The sequence below is a fragment of the Cherax quadricarinatus genome, chromosome 65 (assembly GCF_038502225.1).
Source record: "Cherax quadricarinatus isolate ZL_2023a chromosome 65, ASM3850222v1, whole genome shotgun sequence".
Classification (NCBI taxonomy): domain Eukaryota; kingdom Metazoa; phylum Arthropoda; class Malacostraca; order Decapoda; family Parastacidae; genus Cherax; species Cherax quadricarinatus.
In genome coordinates, this window is record NC_091356.1 from 10355575 (window position 1) to 10372846 (window position 17272).

General features: G+C 41.0%; 1 long non-coding RNA gene across 1 annotated transcript in view; it reads left to right on the forward strand.

Annotated features, from left to right (window-relative positions):
- The window catches only part of LOC128700497 (uncharacterized), a 106001-nt gene that overhangs the window by 51757 nt on the left and 36972 nt on the right, over positions 1-17272 (forward strand). The window lies entirely within an intron of this gene.

A 17272-nucleotide genomic window follows, 5' to 3' on the forward strand; every position in this document is an offset into this window, starting at 1 on the left:
TGTAATCTATTACGCTTTTAACAATTTTCAAATTTCGTGGAATATAAAACACAAAACGTGTGTTGTTGTTGTTTTTTATTAATAATAATGTTGACTTTTATCTAGAATAAAGTCGCAATATCTGTATTATTCAACTGTTCTAAAATATTATGACCATAAAGATAAAAAGAAATTTTCCTGTAAATATTGTATTTAAAACTATAATATCTACGGATTAAAAACCCTTGTGGTTTAGCGCTTCTTTTTTATTATAATAATAAGGATTAAAAGACTCGGAAGTAAACTATAATATTATCTCTGTAAAATTTGCAGGTGATTTCTCCTGCAGTCTCTAAATTTTAACTAAATTTATCCAATTTTTAGCCAGTAATTTTTCCCTAATGTCTATTCTTCCGGACACTTTGCATGAAAATCAACTCGTTTATATCTTATTTACAATAGTTAATGGAAGTGAGTGCATATTTCAGCATAATTTAAGTAGGATAATAGTTTCGCTAGCCATTGTGATGTAATGTTCCTGTCTGTTTACCTGTTTTCACTAAATTAAGATAAAATAATATGTGGTAGTAAATATTTAGTGTTGTAAATTAAATAATTTATAATTGTGTGACATAAATGCACACAAATGTATTTCAACTAAAAATACCAATTATCAAGATAATTCACTGTTTTTTGCTCTCTTGATTAAATACAGAAGAAAGTATTGCAGTGGTAGTTTATAGTTTGCGTCAGACCGATAGTTTGTGTCAGACCGATAGTTTGTGTCAGACCGATTACTAGCTTAACGTTTGATAGGGAAAAAATTTTTCTGTCTTCCTTCAAGATTATAATTTATAACTTAAGAACGCCTCACTCGATAGATTTCAAATTGTCATTGCTGGCCTAGCTGATATCAATGACATACTACTATGTAGAAAGTCCCTTGTTATGCTGAGCATTTCGGGCAAATTACGTCAGTTTTGTCCCAGGATGCGACCCACACCAGTCCACTAACAACCAGGTATTTATTTTACTGGTAAAAGGACACAAGTACAACTAATGTAACATTTATTGTAGCACCGTATCGCTCTCCAGGATCTTTATCAAGCTTCATCAACGGCTTGATAAAGCTCCTGGAGAGCGAAACGTTGCCACAATTAAATGTCACGTTAGTTGCACTTGTGTCCTTTTACCTAACATACTGTCGGTAATTCTACCAACATTACACCTATTTAATTATGGGTGAACATAGACAGGAGGTGTCTTAAGGAAACTCGTCCTAATGTTTACTACCCATACCAGGGATCGAACCATGGACTCCAGTGTGTGAGCTGAGTAGGGCAGAACACTGCCATACTTCACATGTAAGTTTATTTAGGCACAAGTACACAAATACAATTATCATACATAGTATAAATTACCTAAGATAACTCCCCCCCCCCCAAAAAAAAAAAAGGTCAGTGACCTTATTTCCACTGGGTTCACTTGCTCGTTGTGGTCATTCTTTTCTTGTTCATACAGTCGTTTAATCAAAGTATTCAGAGTTTGAATGCCTTTAAATAAACACATTTCTTTGTTATATTTTTGACATGGGATACGTTTTATCACGGTTACTATTAAATCATTCAAATGCCATCAAAGACCATAAATTATTCTATTTTATACTTGCAAAACAAGGATAAAATATTTTTTTTTATTCCAGAATCATTCATTAGGCTTGCTGCTGTTATACTACTCTTTAGTTTAATAATTAAGAGAATATATTGACATACTAGGCCATTTTTTTTTTCAAGAACACGCAAAAGTTATTTGGTTTTGTTTAGAAGTAATTGATAGGCTTCTGTGATCACTGAAATACTTTCTATATTGTGTATGTAATGCGAAGCACAATTCTTAGACTGTTGTATTTTTATCCAAGAGGGTGAAATATATTCCATCCTTTATAGAAAACTTTTCGCACACACACAGTGGGCTTTATCAAGTCATAAATAGATATACCTGGGGAGAGAGGACATAGTGACGGTGTCCCGTAGCTGTAGCTCCACCGGTAGCGCACTTAGTTCACCCATATTGAAGTTCGTGGTTCGATCCCCGGTACTGGCGAAAACGTTAGGACGTGTTTCCTTAAGACACCTGTCCCTGTTCAGCTAGCAGTAATATAGATACCTGGGTGTTAGTGGACTGGTGTGGGTCGCATCCTGGGGACAAAATTGACCTAATTTGCCCGAAATTCTTAGCATAACAAGGGATTTTCTATATAGTAGTATATCATTGATGTCAGCTAGAACTGTATACCTTGTACATGTACTTGTAGAAATAAAGATTTATTATTATTATTATTATTATTATTATTATTATTATTATTATATGCCGAAGTTGACCTCATTTTCTCCCTCTCGCCGTCTTGTTCAACCTGCTCTGTTAGTTTGCTCTTCGAGTAAGCATCATGGGCGTCCGCTGCGAGAGGGAAAGTGATTGGAGATGGGTAGCTGACCCGTCTTGTGTCAGGCCTACATCGTGGATAAAGAATGACCATTTTAACCACTATAATTTTTAAAAGGGTTGACCGGTAAGCCAGTGGAAGGCCTCGGTCAGATGACCAGAAGATCCAGCTGCGGGGCACCATATGACTAAGACCCGCGTCAGGAAACATTTGTTCTGTTTTCTGACAAACTTGCCTAACCTAACTACCATTTTTGATAACTTATCCAAACCTCTGCCTCATTCCCTGGAAAATTTTAGCTTCCAGGGTAAAAGTTCTAACGGAAGCCAATATCAAGTATCCATATTTGTGTTTTATGTTATAAACTTGTTTTCTTTTCCATTACGGAATCATAAAGCGCACATTCATAACGCTAAAAAGGAACAAAAAGGTACAATACGATGATGCATGATAGAACTGGCGAATTAGCTACGTTATATGCTTTCAAAGAGGGAGTAGATTACAATCTTGGCTTGTCAGTTGGCAGTTTGAGAACAATAATACGAAAAGAACTTAAACTGAACGTTACTGACTTAAGTCTCAAGGAGACTGACACCAGTCAGTCCATCTATCATCATTCTACCATGCAGGAGGAGCCACATGTCCATGGTGCATCCAACAAAATAAGCCGACTCTTTGATGTCACTACCGCCCGGCTCCGGCTGGGTTACAAGTATCCTTGGCAGGTTAAATCACCACCACTAGATGTAGACCAAACGAAATGTAAACTTTGCCAGATGGACTATTGTCACACCCTGCGTCATTATGTACTGGAATGTGATAAAATTAATGAATTCAGAGACAACTCACTCAGAAATGTTCAAGATATGTCAAAGTATTTTATCCATTATGGAAAAATACCGTGACTTTGCTCACTGTAAATAAAGCTAATATTTGCATTAATAACTCATTGCAATTGTAATCAGGTGTGGACGTGTGAATGGTTCATTGCCGTTGCAACTTGTTCAGCTATCAGAACTTTGGGGGCCCAGTCCCTGGACCCATAATGTACCTCTGTACCATGACTGGAGCAACACACAAATAACCCGCACATAGAAACTTACGACTACGTTTCGGTCCGATTTGGACAAGTTAATGGTCTAAGTCGGACCGAAACGTCGTCATAAGTTTTTCTCCTAAGTACGGGATATTTGTGTACCAGAATTCATCAATAGATGACAACTCCTCTCAGAAGGATCAGCAATGAATTCTGTAAAAAGCTACCTTATTGAATATGTACTTCCAGCCTGCTAAATATCGTCTAAATTTTTATCCTGGGCAATCACTGCAGTCCGCAGCAACGAGATCCTTCACTGCAGTCCGCAGCAACGAGATCCTTCACTGCAGTCCGCAGCAACGAGATCCTTCACTGCAGTCCACAGCAACGAGATTCTTCACTGCAGTCCACAGCAACGAGATCCTTCACTGCAGTCCACAGCAACGAGATTCTTCACTGCAGTCCACAGCAACGAGATCCTTTACTGCAGTCCACAGCAACGAGATTCTTCACTGCAGTCCACAGCAACGAGATTCTTCACTGCAGTCCACAGCAACGAGATTCTTCACTGCAGTCCACAGCAACGAGATCTTTTACTGCAGTCCACAGCAACGAGATTCTTCACTGCAGTCCACAGCAACGAGATTCTTCACTGCAGTCCACAGCAACGAGATCCTTTACTGCAGTCCACAGCAACGCGATCATTCACTACAATCCACAGCAACGACATTCTTCACTGCAGTCAGCAGCAACGAGATCATTCACTGCAGTCCACAGCAACGAGATCATTCACTGCAGTCCACAGCAACGAGATCATTCACTGCAGTCCACAGCAACGAGATCATTCACTGCAGCACACACCAACGAGATCATTCACTGCAGTCCACGCCAACGAGATCCTTCACTACAGTCCGCAGCAACTAGATCATTCACTGCAGTCCACAGCAACGAGATCATTCACTGCAGTCCACAGCAACGAAATCCTTCACTGCAGTCCACAGCAACCAGATCCTTCACTGCAGTCCACAGCAACGCGATCATTCACTGCAGTCCACAGTAACGAGATCCTTCACTACAATTCACAGCAACGACATTCTTCACTGCAGTCCGCAGCAACGAGATCATTCACTGCAGTCCACAGCAACGAGATCATTCACTGCAGTCCACAGCAACGAGATCATTCACTGCAGTCCACAGCAACGAGATCATTCACTGCAGCCCACACCAACGAGATCATTCACTGCAGCCCACACCAACGAGATCATTCACTGCAGCCCACACCAACGAGATCATTCACTGCAGCCCACACCAACGAGATCATTCACTGCAGTCCACAGCAACGAGATCCTTCACTACAGTCCACAGCAACGAGATCCTTCACTACAGTCCACAGCAACGAGATCCTTCACTACAGTCCACACCAACGAGATCCTTCACTACAGTCCACAGCAACGAGATCATTCACTGCAGTCCACACCAACGAGACCCTTCACTACAGTCCGCAGCAACGAGATCATTCACTGCAGTCCGCTGCAACGAGATCATTCACTGCAGTCCACAGCAACGAGATCATTCACTGCAGCCCACACCAACGAGATCATTCACTGCAGCCCACACCAACGAGATCATTCACTGCAGCCCACACCAACGAGATCATTCACTGCAGTCCACACCAACGAGATCCTTCACTACAGTCCACAGCAACGAGATCCTTCACTACAGTCCACAGCAATGAGAGGCTGGATCATACTCTACAAGAGATGTCACTGCCATTTTATACTAGATACTCGCGGATGACTTTTAATTTCTTTCCCTCTTCCATATTTGTGAAAATTACTAAGAATTTGCAGTAAATTTTAAGCTGGCGAGCGTGCCTGTGTTCCAGGTAGATTAAACAACACTTTATGGTAATGAAACAACACAAACCTGTCTTTGCCGCAAGACTGTCCTTGTGATAAAAAGGTACTTGCTCTAAGTGCAATACCCGGCATACACATCATGCTATGAGCGTCTACTCTATTAAGGATATATATATATATATATATATATATATATATATATATATATAATATATATATATATATAAAGGTAGGTTGGTAGACAGCAACCACCCAGGGAGGTACTACCGTCCTGCCAAGTGAGTGTAAAACGAAAGCCTGTAATTGTTTTACATGATGGTAGGATTGCTGATGTCTTTTGTCTGTCTCATAAATATGCAAGATTACAGGTATGTCTTGCTACTTCTACTTACACTTAGGTCACACTACACATACATGTACACATTTATTTATACACACTCATCTGAGTTTTCTTTGATTTTATCTTAATAGTTCTTGGTCTTGTTACTTTTCCTTTTATATCCATGGGGAAGTGGAATAAGAATCTTTCCTCCGTAAGCCATGCGTGTTGTAAAAGTAAACTAAAATGCCGGGAACAATGGGCTAGTAACCCCTTTTCCTGTAAAGATTACTAAAAAGAATAAGAAGAAAATTGTCAAAGTGGGAAGTCTGAATGTGCGTGGATGTTGTGCAGATGATAAGAAAGAGATGATTGTGGATGTTATGAATGAGAAGAAGCTGGATGTCCTGGCTTTAAGTGAAACAAAGCTGAAGGGGGTGGGAGAGTTTCAGTGGAGAGGAATAAATGGGATTAGGTCAGGGGTTTCCAATAGAGTTAGAGCTAAAGAAGGAGTAGCAATAATGTTGAAGGATAAGCTATGGCAGGAAAAGAGGGACTATAAATGTATTAATTCAAGGATTATGTGGAGTAAAGTAAAGATTGGATGTGAAAAGTGGGTTATTATAAGCGTGTATGCACCTGGAGAAGAGAGAAGTGTAGAGGAGAGAGAGAGATTTTGGGAAATGTTGAGTGAATGCGTGGGGAGTTTTGAATCAAGTGTGAGAGTAATGGTGATTGGGGATTTCAATGCTAAAGTGGGTAAAAATGTTATGGAAGGAGTAGTAGGTAAATTTGGGGTGCCAGGGGTAAATGTAAATGGGGAGCCTTTAATTGAGCTATGTGTAGAAAGAAATTTGGTAATAAGTAATACATATTTTATGAAAAAGAGGATAAATAAATATACAAGGTATGATGTAGCACGTAATGAAAGTAGTTTATTAGATTATGTATTGGTGGATAAAAGGTTGATGGGTAGGCTCCAGGATGTACATGTTTATAGAGGGGCAACTGATATATCGGATCATTATTTAGTTGTAGCTACAGTTAGAGTAAGAGGTAGATGGGAAAAGAGGAAGGTGGCAACAACAAGTAAGAGGGAGGTGAAAGTGTATAAACTAAGGGAGGAGGAAGTTCGGGTGAGATATAAGCGACTATTGGCAGAAAGGTGGGCTAGTGCAAAGATGAGTAGTGGGGGGGTTGAAGAGGGTTGGAATAGTTTTAAAAATGCAGTATTAGAATGTGGGGCAGAAGTTTGTGGTTATAGGAGGGTGGGGGCAGGAGGAAAGAGGAGTGATTGGTGGAATGATGAAGTAAAGGGTGTGATAAAAGAGAAAAAGGTAGCTTATGAGAGGTTTTTACAAAGCAGAAGTGTTATAAGAAGAGCAGAGTATATGGAGAGTAAAAGAAAGGTAAAGAGAGTGGTGAGAGAGTGCAAAAGGAGAGCAGATGATAGAGTGGGAGAGGCACTGTCAAGAAATTTTAATGAAAATAAGAAAAAATTTTGGAGTGAGTTAAACAAATTAAGAAAGCCTAGGGAAAGTATGGATTTGTCAGTTAAAAACAGAGTAGGTGAGTTAGTAGATGGGAAGATGGAGGTATTACCTGGAGTTTACCTGGAGAGAGTTCCGGGGGTCAACGCCTCCGCGGCCCGGTCTGTGACCAGGCCTCCTGGTGGATCAGAGCCTGATCAACCAGGCTGTTGCTGCTGGCTGCAGGCTGTTGCTGCTGGCGAGAATATTTTGAGGAACTTTTAAATGTTAAGGAAGAAACAGAGGCAGTAATTTCATGCACTGGTCAGGGAGGTATACCATCTTTTAGGAGTGAAGAAGAGCAGAATGTAAGTGTGGGGGAGGTACGTGAGGTATTACGTAAAATGAAAGGGGGTAAAGCAGCTGGAACTGATGGGATCATGACAGAAATGTTAAAAGCAGGGGGGGATATAGTGTTGGAGTGGTTGGTACTTTTGTTTAATAAATGTATGAAAGAAGGGAAGGTACCTAGGGATTGGCGGAGAGCATGTATAGTCCCTTTATATAAAGGGAAAGGGGACAAAAGAGACAGTAAACTTATTCCTCTATAATTTTTACAGAGTATACCAGGAAAAGTGTACGGTAGGGTTATAATTGAAAGAATTAGAGGTAAGACAGAATGTAGGATTGCGGATGAGCAAGGAGGTTTCAGAGTGGGTAGGGGATGTGTAGATCAAGTGTTTACATTGAAGCATATATGTGAACAGTATTTAGATAAAGGTAGGGAAGTTTTTATTGCATTTATGGATTTAGAAAAGGCATATGATAGTGGATAGAGGAGCAATGTGGCAGATGTTGCAAGTTTATGGAATAGGTGGTAAGTTACTAAATGTTGTAAAGAGTTTTTATGAGGATAGTGAGGCTCAGGTTAGGGTGTGTAGAAGAGAGGAAGAATACTTCCCGGTAAAAGTAGGTCTTAGACAGGGATGTGTAATGTCACCATGGTTGTTTAATATATTTATAGATGGGGTTGTAAAGGAAGTAAATGCTAGGGTGTTCGGGAGAGGGGTGGGATTAAATTTTGGGGAATCAAATTCAAAATGGGAATTGACAGTTACTTTTTGCTGATGATACTGTGCTTATGGGAGATTCTAAAGAAAAATTGCAATGGTTAGTGGATGAGTTTGGGAATGTGTGTAAAGGTAGAAAGTTGAAAGTGAACATAGAAAAGAGTAAGGTGATGAGGGTGTCAAATGATTTAGATAAAGAAAAATTGGATATCAAATTGGGGAGGAGGAGTATGGAAGAAGTGAATGTTTTCAGATACTTGGGAGTTGACGTGTCGGCAGATGGATTTATGAAGGATGAGGTTAATCATAGAATTGATGAGGGAAAAAATGTGAGTGGTGCGTTGAGGTATATGTGGAGTCAAAAAACGTTATCTATGGAGGCAAAGAAGGGAATGTATGAAAGTATAGTAGTACCAACACTCTTATATGGGTGTGAAGCTTGGGTGGTAAATGCAGCAGCGAGGAGACGGTTGGAGGCAGTGGAGATGTCCTGTTTAGGGGCAATGTGTGGTGTAAATATTATGCAGAAAATTCGGAGTGTGGAAATTAGGAAAAGGTGTGGAGTTAATAAAAGTATTAGTCAGAGGGCAGAAGAGGGGTTGTTGAGGTGGTTTGGTCATTTAGAGAGAATGGATCAAAGTAGAATGACATGGAAAGCATATAAATCTATAGGGGAAGGAAGGCGGGGTAGGGGTCGTCCTCGAAAGGGTTGGAGAGAGGGGGTAAAGGAGGTTTTGTGGGCAAGGGGCTTGGACTTCCAGCAAGCGTGCGTGAGCGTGTTAAATAGGAGTGAATGGAGACGAATGGTACTTGGGACCTGACGATCTGTTGGGGTGTGAGCAGGGTAATATTTAGTGAAGGGATTCAGGGAAACCGGTTATTTTCATATAGTCGGACTTGAGTCCTGGAAATGGGAAGTACAATGCCTGCACTTTAAAGGAGGGGTTTGGGATATTGGCAGTTTGGAGGGATATGTTGTGTATCTTTATACGTATATGCTTCTAAACTGTGTATTCTGAGCACCTCTGCAAAAGCAGTGATAATGTGTGAGTGTGGTGAAAGTGTTGAATGATGATGAAAGTATTTTCTTTTTGGGGATTTTCTTTCTTTTTTGGGTCACCCTGCCTCGGTGGGAGACGGCCGACTTGTTGAAAAAAAAAATATATATATATATATATATATATATATATATATATATATGTATATATATATGTATATATATATATGTCGTGCTGAATAGGTAAAACTTGCGATTTTGGCTTAAATAGCAACGCTCTTCTTGCTGAATAAGGCAAGCTAAAATTTGTGTTTGGAATTTCTCATAAATCGCTCTGAACCTAACGAAAAAAAATATATTTCATTTTGTTTATTAAATTATTGTAAACTTATGTAAAATATATTTAGCTGGATTAGGTTAAATTGCGCTTGTTATGAGGTTAGGTAAGTTTTCTAAGGTTCTTTTGGTACAAAATTTAGTTTTACTCGCTGTATAGCCCTTGTGGCTTAGCGCTTCTTTTTTATTATAATAATATTTAGTTTAACATTAACATAAATGAAAAAATGTATATCTTTAAACGTAAAAGAGAAAATTTTAAAAAGGACTTAATTTTAAATGAGTTCTTGCTAATTGACCAATTTTACCTATTCGGCACGACATATATGAGTGGGTGAATATGACAGCGTTTTTCAAAAGGCACGAAAAATTTTAAATCCGTATATTTAAGTAACATTTGTCCCTAAGAAATATCATTAGAAAACTCTTTTTGAAATATTTGTGAAATTTTTCATCATTGCGGAATTTATTTTATCAGAAACAAGTCGAGCTTAAATGACTTCTCCAAAGTTCATGTGTATTCATATTTTTTTTCATTGCTAAGACGGTGCTCGAAAAGACCTATTAATTTTAGACTGACATTAGGTGGACAGGGTGGGTAGTGTAATGTCCAAGTATTTGTTGAGAATTCTAGGTAGGCAGCATTTTTTTTTTTTTTTGTAGTGTAGAAGGTATTGAGTAAGTAGTGTTATCTTCAAGATAATGTAGAGTATATAACCTAAATTTTAAAAGAATGGACCGGTCTGGTGGCCTGGTGGTTAACGCTCTCGCTTCACACGGTGAGGGCCTGGGTTCGATTCCCAGCCAGAGTAGAAACATTGGACGTGTTTCTTTCCACCTGTTGTCTATGTTTCCCATCAGTAAAATGGGTACCTGGGTGTTAGTCGACTGGTGTGGGTCGCATCCTGGGACACTGACCTAAGGAGGCCTGGTCACAGACCGGGCCGCGGGGGCGTTGACCCCCGGAACTCTCTCCAGATATCTCCAGGTAAGCCAGCTGAAAGCCTCGGTCAGATGACCAAACGCTCCAGTGAGAGGGCCCCTCAACTCCCTTGATGCTGGTGAGGGGCTCTTGATCTAGGGAATTGGATCTGTGCTTCAGTTCCTTGAATTGAGCCTGAATGCCTTCCATCCCCACTCCCCATGCGCTGTATAATCCTATGGGTTTAGCACTCCCCCATGATTATAATAATCATAATCCAGTGAGAGGTGGGTCATCATATGACTTAAGACCCGCATCAGGAAACACTTGTTCTGTTTCCTGACGAAACAACCTAACCTGGAGTTTACCTGGTGAGAGTTCCAGGGGTCAACTCCCCAAGCAGCCCGATCTGTGACCAGGCCTCATGGTGGATCAGGGCCTGATCAACCAGGCTGTTACTGCTGGCTGCACGCAATCCAACGTACGAGCCACAGCCCGGCTGGTCAGGTACCGACTTTAGGTGCTTGTCCAGTGCCTGCTTGAAGACAGCCAGGGGTCTATTGGTAATCCCCCTTATGAGAGAGTACTAGGTAGGCAGTGTTATTTTCAAACTAGTATATTATAGTAAGGTGTACAGTAATAGCTCAATCCATGTGATATTTATAATAACGTAAAAATCCTAAACAGGTAAACATAATGTATAACTAAACACAAAAGAGAGAATTTAAAGTAAAATAGAAATAAAAGTCAACAGATTCAAAAAATTTATGCTAGATTAAATTTTTGTTGGTGTACGTTCTTGAAATGCAGTAAGTAACAGTGTTTGCATTTCTTCCTTGTCTGTAGCCTCAACAAAAGATTTAATAAGCTCACACTGAATATAGTAGTAGCACAGTAGCAGGGACCAAGATGGGCATTGTGGACATCCCCAGCACTATTCTGAGTGATTGGTGAGGGAGGTAGAGGATGGAAAGGCCTGATGTAGTTATTGGACGCAACTTTTTCTCTATAGGGGACTCCTGCTGCAGCTCCTGGGAGGCTGGGCGGAGCTCAGAGAAGAGATCAAAGAAGTGACTGCGCTCTCAGAGGAGTCGGCGCCCTTGGCTGCCTCTTAGGCAAATGAGGGCATCTCTTTGAGCGCTTCCTCTTATGGCTAGCAAGGTGGGTAGTTCCGCTGGTGAACACCGACGACGCTGCCTTTCGCCTCGTCGCTGCTTTGGAGCAAATTCGCATTAAGCCTTTTGTCACATGCGAGCTTTGTGGCACCTGGCCATTTTTTTGTTACCTTTGTCATAGACGGCTAGTATTTTTTTTTGAGAGAATAATTATACATACAGCCGTGTTAGATAAAAGCGAGTGGAGGCTTAGACCCCTGGCTATCTTCAAGGCCTTGGACAGGCACCTAAAGTCAGTACCTGACCAGCCGGACTGTGGCTCTTACGTCAGTTTTCGTGCGGCCAGCAGTAACGGCCTGGTTGACCAGACCCTGATCCACCACTAGGCCTGGTCTCAGACCTGGCCGCGCGGGCGTTGATCCCCGAAACCCTCTCCAGGTACGAAATGTCGTGCTGTTGGAGTGTATGCTAAGTAACAGTTATGAAGGAATTCAGTGAAACCGGTTAGCTGGACTTAAGTCCTAGAGATGGAAAGTGCAGTGCCTGCACTTCCTGGAGAGGGTTTCGGGGGTCAACGTCCCCGCGGCGGCCCCGGGGTGGAGATATGCTGCAAATACTGAACTAAAGTATCGACGTGCCTCTGGCAAGACAGTGATGGAGTGAATAATGATGAAAATGTTTCTTCTTTATCGGATCACCCTGCCTCGGTGGGAGACGGCCGATGTTAAAAAAAAATACATGAAAGGGTCACACAGCGGTGCCTGGATAATATAGTTTAGTTCGTTGTTGATGAAGAGAGTGACAACTTCTAGGCAGACTGCTGTACAACATGTCTGTGGCGAGTTAAGAGAAGCTACTACACAGAAAACTTATTTGGTAAACCTCTGGGAATCATAGAGCACCTGGATAATAGAAAGTAATCAGGTTCAATCCAGGGGAGGTCAGGACACTTCTAGTTTCTTAGATCAAAATCTCTTTATGGGTATCTTGGAACCATCGTCATCCCCAGTACCTCTGACGATATCCTCGTCTCCCTTAATGAAGTCTCTCAACTCGGAAGATTTCAACACCTTGTACGAACTATATCCTACGTGAGGGAATATGATAGTAAGTTTCAGGCACAGGTACACAAAAGTACAATTATCATACCTAATAATGTGTGTAAATTACCTAGAATAGCCCAAAACAGTCAGTGACTTGTATCCACTGGGTTCCAGGCTGAGGAACTGATTATCTCAAACTCCTCTATTTCTACCGTTCTTCTTTGTGTTGGACTGATGAAATTACACTGGCAAAACGTTTCCTCAATAAAGACTATGGTAGCAGCACACTGATTCGTCCAATTTTGCTACATATAAACGGACGTAAAGAAACAAAACAGAAAGGTGCTACATGTCTGGTAAGAGCAAGAATTACCGACGAATCATCAGAGTGGTAAGAGAGGGTCTAAACTCTACATCTCAACGGTTCATTAATAATTATATTTATCCGATGCGCTACAGGGGTGCTGAGGCTCGATCCATGGCAAACTAAGCGTGACGTTAGTCTAAAATCTTTATTATGCACGCCGTACTCATCCTGTGGGCGGTAGTCAAAAGATTTGAGGTACATAATGGGTCCAGGGACCGGGCAGCAATGTTTTGATAGCTGAACAAGTTAGTGCTAATGAACTGTTTACATGTTTATATCAGGTCACAATAGTAATGAGTTATTTATGTAGACATGAATTAAATCACATATTCACAAGCGTGACGTATGGGCTGTTGTGGGCCACTTTCAAGAAAAGATTGTTTGGCTTTCTTGTGCTAGTTTAGGTCAATAAACAGAGATTAGCAACCCAGATGAGGTACCTGGATGCTGGTGAAAGGCTCTTGATGAAAGGGATTGGAGCATTTTTTCTTTGGGTCAGTCTTGGTTATGTCATTCCCAAGATTCATATAACCATTATGGGCTTAGAACTTCCCATGTTTATGATAATGGAGGTTTGTCATTGTACTAAACACACGAATGATGGTTATAGTAAAGGCCTCCAAGAGAAAAAAAATGATAATCTACAATGTACTTCCGTCTGTATCTGTGTGCCTTCAAAATCATTAATAACTTTATTTGTGTTTAAGTACACGTGTCTCTAATGAAATCGTAATGACACGATTGCAAACAAACTATTCCACGGGTGGGGATAGAACCCGCGATGGTCCAGTAGCTAACGCGACGGTCTGGAGTTTTGAGACTCTGATCGCGGGTTCTATCCCCACCCGTGGTATGGTTTACACATGTGTATAAGTACACCCGCCGGGAATCGAACCCGGCGGGTGGAAACATTTCAACACGTTTCCTTACACCTGTTGTCCTGTTCACCTAGCAGCAAACAGGTACCTGGGTGTTAGTCGACTTGTGTGGGTCGCATCCTGGGGAACAAGATTGAGGACCCCAATGGAAATAAGTTAGACAGTCCTCGATGACGCACTGACTTTCTTGCGTTATATTGGGTGGCTAACCCTCCGGGGTTAAAAATCCGAAAGAAATCTTATCATACATAGTTTAACAGGTATAAAATACCTTGGATAATCCCCCAAAAAATCAGACAAATCAAATCAAATTCTTCAATGTGTAATTTACATGTATGAAATATTGTGAATACAAAGAAAACCACGAGCATGTATGAGCATTTCAGGCAAACTAATTCTATTGCTGACAGGCTACTTAAAACTAGTCATAGGTTACGTAGTTGTAAATTTTAATTATGTATTATTACAACAATGGGAAGTAGCAAAATTTATAATTAATAAAATTTATTGGAATTGTGGAAAATATTTAATTTTCCGAAGCTATGGTGCCTAATAGGTGTTTAATGTGTTGATGTTGGTCAAAAAATGTATTTGAAAATGGAACAGAACCAACAGGGAACCTCTGCACCTGTGCTGATGGGCAGAGGGGAGGACGAGACGGGGCATCGGGAGTCTTGTTGAGGATATAGGTCTGGGAGAGTGTGCTAGTTAACATGGAACCAGGAAATCGGCGGTTCTGATTGTCGAAACGTGATTAGTGGTCCCACTTCACAATAGGAAGTGTCATAACTGCTCCTAATGAAGAGTGAAGGAACGTAATCTGCGGGACCACTATAACCAGGTGGTAAAATCAGTAAATAGTAAGGGATGCCAAGAGGATCTGACCGGGCATGCCGTGACGAGTGTTCAGGGGAAAGATTACCAAAATTCATGAGACGTTAGTCTTCTTGTGAATTGTAGTGAAATCAGTGATAATAACACTAAGTTAAGGAATGGTTGAAGTGATATGAGCTGCCATTCCCCGAGTGAGTGAGCGCATGTTAACCTCGTGATTCCGGTCTCGGGGATTGTGGAGGTTTTATGGAGTCACGGCTCCTAAACCGGAACAAACCAACGGATACCTCATCCTGCTGGAATAAGAACCGTATCAGTGCACCAGGACATCAAAATGAGATGGTGGATGAAGGAAATAAGGAGCATCAAGCACCCACAGTTAAGTAACTTTTCTAGTTATAGCAAACTGATACTGGCCAGTTAGGTATGTTATAATAATAGATTGTGGGTGATCCAGCTACATCAAGTTACCACCAGAGAAAATCTGGTAAGTGGTAGACTCATTATGTTCACGTGTAACCCCTTCCCACCTTTTCTAATTGGTCCAATTTATACATACAGTCCACAACTTATTTGTAATGCTATGTCCATTGGTGTTACCCAACCTTAATCTACAGTACTGGTATAGGTTAGATGTGGATAAGATTTATGAGATCGAAGGAGCCACCTGCAGTGACCAGGGGTGGCTTAAGTTTTCTTGCACTTCTACATGGGGTAAGTGTTGTAAACAATATATGGTTGTCACCTCCCATGAGATTACTTCTGTGAATGTAATATTGAGGTACATGCAAGTGATTTAATTTTCACATCTGCCCGATGGTCCTTCAAACCGGATCATCGGGCAGATCTGGAAATTAAATCACTTGCATGTACCTCAACATTACATTCATAAAAGTAATCTCATGGGAGGTGACAACCATCTACTGTTTACAGTAGTTACCCCGTGTAGAAGTGCGAGAAAACTTAAGCCACCCCTGGTCACTGCAGGTGGCTCCGTCGACCTCACAAATCTTATCCACATCTAACCTAGACCAGTACTGTAGATTAAGGTTGGGTAACACCAATGGACATAGCATTACAAATAAGTTGTGGACTGTATGTATAAATTGGACCAATTAGAAAAGGTGGGAAGGGGTTACACGTGAAAATAATGAGACTACCACTTACCAGATTTTCTCTGGTGGTCACTTGATGTAACTGGATCACCCACAACCTATCATTATAACACCTAACTGGCCAGTATCAGTTTGCTATAACTAGAAATGTTACTTAACTGTGGGTGGTTGATGCTCCTTATTTTCTTCATCCACCATCTCATTTCGATGTCCTGCTACACCGATACGGTTCTTATTCCAGCAGGATGAGGTATCCGTTGGTTTGGTCCAGTTTAGGAGCCATGACTCCATAAAACCTCCACAATCCCCAGGACCGGAATCACGAGGTTAACATGTGCTCACTCACTCGGCGAATGGCGGCTCATATCACTTCAACCATTCCTTAACTTAGTGTTGTTATTACTGATTTCACTACAATTCACAAGACGACTTAACGTCTCGTGAATTTTGCACACATTAGAGGTTGCTCCATTAAGATCTGAGCTCCATGAGCGTCGATTAAATAGCCTGGTAATCTTTCCCCCGAACACTTGTCATGGCGTGCCCGATCGGATCCGCTTGGCATCCCTCACAATTGACTAATTTTACAACCTGGTTATAGTGGTCCTTCAAATTACGTTCCTTCACTCTTCATTAGGAATAGTTACAACACTTCCTATTATGAAGTGGGACCACTAATCACGTTTCGACCATCAGAACCGTCAATTTGCTGGTTCCATGTTAACTAGCACACTCTCCCAGACCTATATCCCCAACAAGACTCCCGATGCCCCGTCTCGACCTCCCCTCTGCCCATCGGCGCAGGCGCAGAGGTTCCCTGTTGGTTCTCTTCCATTTTCAAATACAATTTTTGACTAACATCAACACATTAAGTACCTATTGGGCACTATAGCTTCGGAAAATTAAATATCTTCCGCAGGAATACAGAGACAGTATAATAACTTATATGACATGTAAAGATATCTTATTAATGAAAATAAGATACCAGATATACTAAGCAAATTTCCTAAATTTGCTTGTAACAGGTAAGTGAACTATAGATATGTAGATATAAATCCATACGTATTCCTGTTAAAACTTTGGGGCCTAGTTCCTAGGCCTTTTGTGTTTCCATATGCTCTTGCGCTACCGTCCACAGGATTGGTATGGGGTGCACAAAAAACTAGCCACTTCGGTGGCAAAATCTAATCTAATCTAGCAGAGAGGTAGCAAAATATATTATAATTAGTACAATTTGCATTAGTACAATAATACAATTTTAAATGTGTATTTAACCCTTAAAACTGATTTAGCGATCTTAAGGTAATTTGGACTTTTTGAGTAGTTTCCAACTGGAGCCCCCCTCAAGGGAGGTTCCTTGACGCTGGTGAGGGGCTCTTGATCTAGGGCATTGGATCTGTGTTCCGGTTCCCTGAATTGAGCCTGAATGCCTTCCATCCCCCCCTCACGTGCGCTGTATAATCCTACGTGTTTAGCGCTCCCCCATGATT